General features: G+C 49.8%; 1 protein-coding gene across 6 annotated transcripts in view; it reads right to left on the reverse strand.

The window, feature by feature from the left end:
- Window positions 1-7087, reverse strand: part of sec16a (SEC16 homolog A, endoplasmic reticulum export factor) — a 142415-nt gene extending 135328 nt beyond the window's left edge. For all 6 annotated transcript variants that reach the window (XM_069889803.1, XM_069889772.1, XM_069889783.1 and 3 more), the window contains exon 1: window positions 7002-7087. The gene's annotated coding sequence lies outside the window, so the exon portion shown is untranslated. The remainder of the gene's footprint in view (window positions 1-7001) is intronic.
- Window positions 7088-9698: the final 2611 nt, after the last annotated feature.

Consider the following 9698-nt stretch of genomic DNA (forward strand, 5'->3'; position numbering starts at 1 on the left):
AGGCGATGGTCCTCCATTCTGGAGACGTGACCTACCCAGTGCAGTTGGATCTTCAGCAGCGTGGATTCGATGCTGTCGGCCTCTGCCATCTCGAGTACTTCGATGTTGGTGATGAAGTCGCTCCAATGAATGTTGAGGATGGAGCGGAGACAACGCTGGTGGAAGCGTTCTCAGAGCCGTAGGTGATGCCGGTAGAAGACCCATGATTCGGAGCCGAACAGGAGTGTGGGTATGACACCGGCTCTGTATACGCTAATCTTTGTGAGGTTTTTCAGTTGGTTGTTTTTCCAGACTCTTTTGTGTAGTCTTCCAAAGGCGCTATTTGCCTTGGCGAGTCTGTTGTCTATCTCGTTGTCGATCCTTGCATCCGATGAAATGGTGCAGCCGAGATTATCTCCCTTTAAAGTGCTGTGCCCACTGTAAGGTCCACAGTTAGAGCCGAGTTGGCGGCTCTTTAGAAATGACACGAGTGTGAAAAATACATTAAAACATTTAAACAAGTATGCTGCACTGCTCTGAGGTAAGCCTTTAATGAACATCAGTTCAGGATCATGGTGCTTTATGGCTTTCTCCTTCTTTTCTTTGTGTACTTGCACCATCTCTAACCAAAAGCCATTCCCAGGGTTACAATTCAGAACTCTTTTGTTCCTCAAACCCTTTTAAATCCAATAGGAGTCAGCAAAGCATATTAACATAACCAAAGCATTGAGAGATTGCACTCCCTTCCAATTCCACCTGATGACTGATCAAAATTTCACCTAAAATAATATTTTCCCCTGCTTCACATACACAGGGTTCATAGTAATCAGATTATAATCATTGACCAGCCATTCAGTCCCCTCGACCTATTAAATCAGTTGATTGGATATCAACTACTTTTTCTTTCCTTGGCTCCACATCCCAAATAAACTTCTCTCAGTCTTGAATAAGGTGCAGCGCGGAAAGTTTTAATAAACAGCTGGAGTGCAAACGAGCCCACTGACTACTGGTCTCATTCTTCCTGGCTTAGTTTAGCTGCCGCAACATTGGTGACCTCGACGAGTCCAGATGTCTCTGGACTCAACAGTATGGACGCTGAGGCAGTCAATGCAGTCACCCTCAAACTCACGACTTTCTGGACACTTTGCCCACGCACTTGGTTTGGACAGGCAGAAGCACAGTTCCAAATAAAACAAATGACCTCAGACTCCACCAAGTACTACCATGTTGTCAGCTCCCTGGACCAAGAAACTGAAGCCAGAGTGGATGACCTCAGACAGAACCCACCAGAGAAAGGCAAATACTCTGCATTGAAAACGCTGCTCATCAGCACCTATGAGCACTCCAGATACGAGAGAGTAGCCAGGCTCATGCACCTGGATGGGCTAAGGGACAGAACATCATCTGCCCTCATGGACAAAATGCTCACGCTAGCCGAGGGCCACAAGCCCTGCCTCATGTTTGAACAGGCATTCTTAGAATAGATGCCCGATGACATCCAGCCGCTGCTAGCAGATGCTGATTTCAGCGACCCCTGCAGGGTCGCAGCAAAGGCAAACATCCTCTAGCACACCAAAAGGGAGAATGAATCTGCCATGAATTAGCTGAGCGGGCCCCAGAGCAGCAGCCCAAGACCCAAACAAGCAGGGATCAGCCACACCTTCGTAAGCCAGCACAGCCGCAGTGGTGTTTCTACCACCAGCGCTGGGGAGCAGAAGCCCACAAATGCAAGCAGCTTTGCGCTTTCCAGGAAACACCCAGGTAAGCTGCCACTAATGGATTTGATGGCTGGCCACGCAAACAGCCTACTACATGTAAAAGACAAGACCATGGGCCGCCAGTTCCTCTTCAATATGGGCGTCGAGCTCAGCGTCATTCCACCGATGCCATGAGAGACCCAAACATAACCACACAGGCCCACTCTGTGGGCAGCCAACAACACTGCCATAAAAACTTTTGGCACACAGTGAGTGCCGGTATGCCTCGGTGGAGAGACCTTTTGCTGGGTCTTCACACTGGCCACAGTGGAGAAGCCTCTCCTCAGCGCATACTTCCTCCAAGCTCACAGCCTCCTCGTGGACCTCAATGCTAAACACCTGGTGCATACCCAGATATTCAAGATGATCCAGCTCACTGCCACTAGCGCACAGAACCAGCAAAAGGCCAGTCACCACCCCCACCAACAAGTACAGCCACATTTTGACCAAATTTCCCTCCATCCTCAAGCCCCAGTTCACATCCATAATGCCAAGACACGGTATGCAGCACCACATCTGCACCACCTCCACACAAAAGCCAGACGCCTTCCCCCAGACAAGCGGCAGCTGGCCAAGGAGCTGGGGATCGTCCACAGGTCTGACAGTCTGTGAGCCTCCCCTCTGCACATTGTACCCAAGGCCACAGGGGGCTGGTGACCTTGGGGGACTACTGGTGCCTCAATGATTCAACTACCCCAGACCGCTACACAGACCCCCATATACAGGACTTTATGACCAACCTACATAGTGCAACCATTTTCTCCAAAATTGACTTGGTCTGAGGCTACCACCAAATCCCTGTCCACTCAGACGACATTGGAAAGACAGCCATCATCACGCCTTTCAGACTCTAAGTTCCTGTGCAAGTCTTTCGGACTTAAAAATGCAGCACAGACCTTCCAGCGCCACATGGACATGGTGGGCAGAGATCTGGACTTTGTTTTGATCTTCCTGGACAACATCCTCATCGCCAGCAGGAACACATTGCCCACTAATGCAAATTCTACTCCTGCCTGGCTGATTTTGGCCTCACTGACAATCCAGCAAAGTGCCAGTTCGGCCAGGAGGTGAGTGATTTCCTAGGCCACAGGATCACCAGGGACGGAGCAACACCATTGCCAGAGAAGGTGGAAGCCATTCGGCCATTCGCCAGACCCAACACGCTCAAGGGCCTTCAGGAATTCATCGGCATGGTCTATTTTTACACCCGCTTTATACCTGCTGAAGCACGAATCATGCACTCCCTCTTTGCCATAATGACTTCCAAAATGAAGGACTTGGCCTGCAGAGAAGAGGCAGCCACAGCTTTCAAAAGGACCAAGCAGGCCCTAGCCCACATCATGTCACTGGTCCATCCCAGAATGGACATTCCCACCTCCCTGACAGTTGACGCATCAGCCACAGCGATGGGGGTGCACTTGAACAGCTGGCCGATGGACATTAGAGGCCACTGGCCTTCTTCAGCCGCCATTTGCACCCCCTCCACCCCGTTAAAAATACAGTGCTTTTGACCAGGAACTCCTAGCCCTCTACTTCGCGGTCAGGCACTTCCGCAACTTCCTCGAGGATAGGCCTTTCACCGTCTTTATCGATCACAAACCCCTCACCAACGCCTTTTCAAAGGTTTCCGACCGCTAGTCAGCACGCCAGCAATGCCACTTGGCATAAGTCTCGGAATTCACCAACATTCAACTCCTCTCCGGCAAAGTGAAAATGTCATTGCTGATGCCCTCTCAAGACCGGCTATTCAGTCATTGGCACCAGGCCTACACTATTCCGAGCTTGCACGGATGCAAGAAAATGACGCAGAGACTTAGGGTTTTCACACACCCATTACCGGCCTTTGTTTCGAAGATGTCCTTCTGCCAGACAGCAGCCGCACCCTGCTCTGCGATGTGTCCACCAACCAGCCCCAACCAGTCATTCCAGATCAATGGAGACGACGGGTTTTCCACTCCCTCCATGACCCATCCATCAAGACCACAGCATACATGGTCACCGCATGGTTTGTATGACATGGCTTACAAAAACAGGTCACTGACTGGGCCCGCACTTGCACTCAGACATACAAAAGTTCCCGTTCAGCAGTTCGAACCACCCAGCCAATGTTTGACCACAGCCATGACAATATAGTCGGTCCCCTGCCCGTTTCAAGGGAAGCCTGGTATCTCCTCACAGTGGTCAACCAAGCCATGAGATGGCCAGAAGCCAACCCCCTCAAAGACATGTCCGCAGACTCCTGCGCCATGGCAGTGCTCAAACACTGGATATCCCAGTTCGGGACACCGGGCCATTCACTACGGACGGGAGGCACAATTCACCTCCGCCTTGTGGACACAGCTTGGCACGAAACTCTACTACACCACCGCCTACTACCCACAGTCCAATGACCTGGTAGAATGTTTCCACCACTACCTAAAGTCAGCACTCATGGTCTGCCTGACTGGGCCCAACTGGGTAGAAGAGCTTCCCTGGATGCTCCTTAGCATCTGGACAGCACCCAAGGAGGGCCTCCAGGCCTCCTCGGCCGAGTTGGTTTACGGAGCCCCTTTGACCCACCCCGGAGAATTCCTTCCCACCACCAAGGGCGCAGACACAGAAGAGGCAGCACTGCAAAAACTAAGGGACAGGTTGGGCTCCCTTGCACCACGGCCACCATCACATCACCCAACCTCCGTGATTGCAAACTTAAAGACAACTGAGTATGTGTTCGTTCGCCAAGGTGCCTGCTCCTCCCCCCACCCCTCCTCCAGCGACCCTACGAAGGCCCCTACAAGATGGTCCACAGGAGCAGCAACACGTTCATATTAGACATTGGGTGTAGGGAACAACTGTTCACAGCTGACTGCCTGAAGCCTGTGCATCTCGACCTCAGCCAGCCGATTGCCCTACAACCAGCCATGTGTAGGGGCAGGCCCCGTAAGGCAAAAACAACACAGGACTCAGTGGCACAATACACTATTGCAGTGGGGCAGCCACGTCAAGATGACGGCGCTGGGGCCGTCTTTCCCGCCAGCCGGGTCATGATGTCATTTCCAGCGCAAGGGCGGGATTTACATAGTGCAAGGGACCTTACCTTACAAGGTGCAGCACGGTAAATTTCAATAAACAGCTGTAGTGCAAACGAGCCCACCAACTACTGGTCTCGTTCTTCCCGACTTCGTTTAGCTGCCGCTATAAATACACGACATATTAGCTTGAATTATGACAGACTAAAGGCAATTTCACGTAGTATTACCTTTCTGTATCTGTACGAGAAACTCAAAATAGCATTTGAGCCCTCAAACTCCATACCCATAAATATCTGTAATAGCTATGCTGCAGTTGACAATCAAGATGTATTGACCTTCATGTTATTAGATACCTGCGATGTTCAAAAGCTTGAACTTTGTACAGAGAGTTCTAATGGAGCCCAAGGAACAGGCCATTGGCACCGGGGCGGTGGGAGAAATAATCAAGTGAATTAACAAGAATGAAAGGATTGAATCCCCCCAAAACCAAGCCTAAAGTCAGCAATCCAAGCCCCAGCTTCTAGCTCCTGAACACTACAGAAAACCATCATCCTTGCACCCAAAAGGGCGACAAAAACAGACCTCCATGATTATCGCCCCATGGCACTGACCTCCACCATAAAGAAATGCTTCAAGCACCTCTGGACCTATTTCAATTAACCTACAAAGAGAAACGTTTCAGACAATATAGCATTGTCCCTTCACTCTGCCCTGACCCACCCAGAAAATGACATCTCATATGTTACGCTGCTGTTCATTGACTTCAGCTGAACTTTAATATGATCATTTCCCAGAGGCTGATGGAGAAGCTATCCTTGCTGGGACTCAACACCCCTCTCTGTAACTGGACTCTGGACTTCCTAATGGAAAGGCCAGTCTGCCAGGTCAGTAGTAGAAAGTTGAGCACCTTCACGCTGATTGCAGGCACACCTCAGGGCTCAGTGCTCAGCCTACTCCTGTTCACGCTACTGACCCATGAATGCATCAACAGATCCAGCTACAATAGCGTCATCAAGTTTGCAGATGACGCAACATTAGTTGGCATCATCAGCCACAAGTCACATGACAGATAAGAGGTGGAATATCTCATGATATGGGTGCGAGAGTAACAACCTGAATCTCAACGTGGACAAGACGAAGGAGATGATCGTGGACTTCAGGACCAGGAATGACCCCCACCACCTCCACTACTCATCAACAACTCTTATAGTAAAGAGAATGGAGAGTACCTTGGAGTTTACTTAATGAGGGACCTATTGTGGACACTCAACATCCCCACACTTGTCAGGAAGACACAACTGCAACTACACTCCTTGACAAGACTAGCGGACAGAGCTACCAGTCACCGTTATGTCAACCTTCTATAAGACCTCTATCAAGAGCATCCCGGCCAGCTGCATCACAATGTGGTATGGTTGCTGCAGAGAAATGGATCGGAGGTCAATCCACAGGACCACAAGAGTGGCAGAGAGGATCAATGGAGTCTCCCTCCACGATCCCCACACATCAATCGACATGATCTACCGGGTTTGTTGTCTGAAGAAGGTGCATAAAATCAGTGAGGACCCCTTCCACGCCAAACAGCGTATTTCAGCTGTTCCCATACGGATAGAGATACAGGAGAATCAGAGCCAGCGCCATCAGGCTGAGGAACAGCTTCTTCCCGCAGGCAGTGAGACTGCTGAACCACCAAAGGAACTGCCCACACTAACCAACTGAGACTCTCATATTCATTAAACAATATTTATTTGCACATATGAATACTTCATCTGCATGTATTGTTTGTCTGTAGGCGTGATAGGTCTGTGTCTGCGTGTTTTGCACCGAGGACCGGAGAGGGTTGAACTTGTGCATTCAAACAATAAACTTAACTCTAAACACAAAAGCCTACAAATACTAGAGATCTGAAATAAAGGGGAAAGAAATAGAGTAAACGTTTCAGTTCGAAGTCCCGACTTCTACCCCCACAAATGCCAACCGATCTCTTGAACATTTCCAGTATTTTACCCCCAACTCACACCGCCGCAAAAGAGCCCAAAGCTTTGCAACTTAGTCTGTGTCTGTCTGCCCGTTGACCACTTCCAACAAGCCAGCCTTTCACCTTCCACATCCACACAACGGCCCGGGGGGGGGGGGGGGGGGGGGCGAACGGACCCCCGGCCGGCCTCCCCCATCACGCCCATCACAGGGCTCATCGCTGCCGCCTCCGCCGCTTGCCCAGACCAGTGCAGCCAAAGCAGGGAAATGACCTCACCTAATTCGAAGATCGAACAACTCCACTCCGTTACCAGACGCCCAGCGCCATCTTCGCTCGCCGATCGGCTACGTGTACATCCTTGCGTCACACGCTCGTTGCGCCGTGACGTCACGCTTCCCGGTACGGGGAGGGGGGGGAGGGCGGCCTTCAGTCTTTCTAGAATTTTTATTTTAACCTACACGTAAATAAGTGTAAGTATTAATCTTTGTCCCATCATTGCTTTATACGCATTCCATGTTTAAAGTTAAAGCCGGCGCTTGTAGGCTTCGTATCTCTATGACGGAATTAGCCGATGTGAAGCCCGAAGACTTAAAGGGACCGCCTCATGCCAGACTCACAAGTAAAGAGAAGGGAGCGTTTCTATTGGACCACACAGACCATATTTACATAAATGGAAGTTAAACACATTAAAATATGTATATTTTAATGTTTTAACTTCCATTTATATATATATATAATATAAAGGACTGCCTAAAGAAATCTCTTGGTGCCTGCCACATTGACCACCGCCAGTGGGCTGATAACGCCTCAAGCCGTGCATCTTGGCGCCTCACAGTTTGGCGGGCAGCAACCTCCTTTGAAGAAGACCGCAGAGCCCACCTCACTGACAAAAGGCAAAGGAGGAAAAACCCAACACCCAACCCCAACCAACCAATTTTCCCCTGCAACCGCTGCAACCGTGTCTGCCTGTCCCGCATCGGACTTGTCAGCCACAAACGAGCCTGCAGCTGACGTGAACTTTTTACCCCCTCCATAAATCTTCGTCTGCGAAGCCAAGCCAAAGAAAAGATATATATATATAATATATACATACACACACACACATATATATATATATAAAACAGTACCCTATCCACGCATGTTCTGGGAATTCAGGAGCCTGATGGCTTGGGGGGGAAAACTGGTGCCCACTCTGGACGTAAGGGCACGAGTGCTGCGGTAGATCCTACCAGATGGCAGGAGGGCAAACAGTTTGCATGAGGGGTGTGTGGAGTCCTTCACAATTATTGCCTTTCACCTGCATCGAGTGTTGTTCATGGGAGGAAGGGAACCCCCAGTGATCTTTTCCCTGAACTTCACTATTCTCTGCAGGGTCTTACGGGCCAAGGTGGTCCAGCTTCCAAACCAGGCAGTTGCACAGGATGATCTCGATACATCCTCTGTCGAATGTGGTGAGGATGGAAGGTGGGAGATGGACTTTCCTCAGCCTTCCAGGAGGTAGAGGTGCTGCTGGACTTCCTTGGCTATGGAGCTGGTGTTACGGGACTGCGGTGCGCTGAGGTGGCAGTAAGCAAGCGCAAACTCAGAAAAAATTGTACAACAGTCTGAATACCACTTCATGCCTTGGTGGCTCCCCTTGTGACTGGCTCAGGAGGGGCTGAGTCAAGTTTATATTCAGGTCGGCTGAATGACAGCTGGCCAGATGGAGGAAACCCCTTAGATGGTCTATTCAGGTCGCTGATTGAAGCTGGCCAGGTGAACCAGGCCAGCTTCCTGCAGGTACAGAGATTCTCCTCCAGGTGAACTCCAAGGAATGTGATATTCCTGACAACCTCAATGGTGGAGACATCAATGGTCAGTGGAACCTGGTCTCCCTGGGCCCTCCTGAAGTTGACAACCATCTCTTTTGTTTTTTAATGTTCAGATACAGGTTGTTGGCTCTGCACTAGTTCATTAGTGACTGCATCTCATCTCTGTACACTGACTCATCATTCTTTCTAATAAGGCCCATCACAGTCATGTCGTCAGTGAACTTGATGTGGTTCGAGCTGTGTTTAGCCTCAGCAGAATAAACAGCAGTGGACTAAGCACTCAACCCTGGGGGACCTCATGCTTAGTGAGATGGTCTTGGCAGTGCTGTTACTGATCCAGATTGCTGAGGTCTCCCTGACAGTAGAGTTCCTCCAGCATTTCTGTATTTTTACTACAATCAGCCTCTGCAGACTTCCATGTTTTACTCCAAAAACAAACTGCTCCTGTTCACTGGCAGTAATGGTTTGGAGCAGCCACTCTCAGCCTTTTTTCAGCTATACACAACCCCACCACCACCCCCCCACCCTGCGACCGCCAACCACAGTTAGGACTCTGCTTAACATTTATGCCCCTCCTTCCCTGTTAAGCTGTCAAGTTTTGGTTTCTTCCATATTTTTCTCCTACTGACTGCATAAAAAAATATTTATGTGACATGAGGTGAAAAGATAACAAGGCTTTTACAGTCTGTGCTTATGCCCCCCCCCCCCCACCACCCCCACCCCGGGAGGCTAAAGGGCCCCAGTTGAAAACAGCTGGTTTAGAGGACATAAAGGTAAGCTTTTCTGCAAGAGATGCAGGAGAACTGTGAAAAAGCATCTCCCCACAGCAGTGGTAATGAGCCAGAGCCGGTGGCTGACAAGAACGGAGAAATTATGGATCATCAAAGAAATGTATGTAGTAACCTAACCGGGCAATGGGGATAGATTGGGGAAAGAGAGAATTGACATTGCCTTGTTCATAAGCTTCGCTTTGTGACCTAATGACCATCTGATGCCTTACCACAAATATTGGGGTAGAGGATAAATAATCACAAAGGATGTGAGCAGGAAGAAGTGTTATGAGAAACAGCATCAATGCCAGAAACCAAATGGCCACATTGTGGTGCAACCACTATATTGTTTGTACTGTATGTATTGTATGGGCTGGCCTGCCCCTGAACCT

The sequence above is a fragment of the Narcine bancroftii genome, chromosome 1 (genome assembly GCF_036971445.1).
Source record: "Narcine bancroftii isolate sNarBan1 chromosome 1, sNarBan1.hap1, whole genome shotgun sequence".
NCBI classification, from domain to species: Eukaryota; Metazoa; Chordata; class Chondrichthyes; order Torpediniformes; family Narcinidae; genus Narcine; species Narcine bancroftii.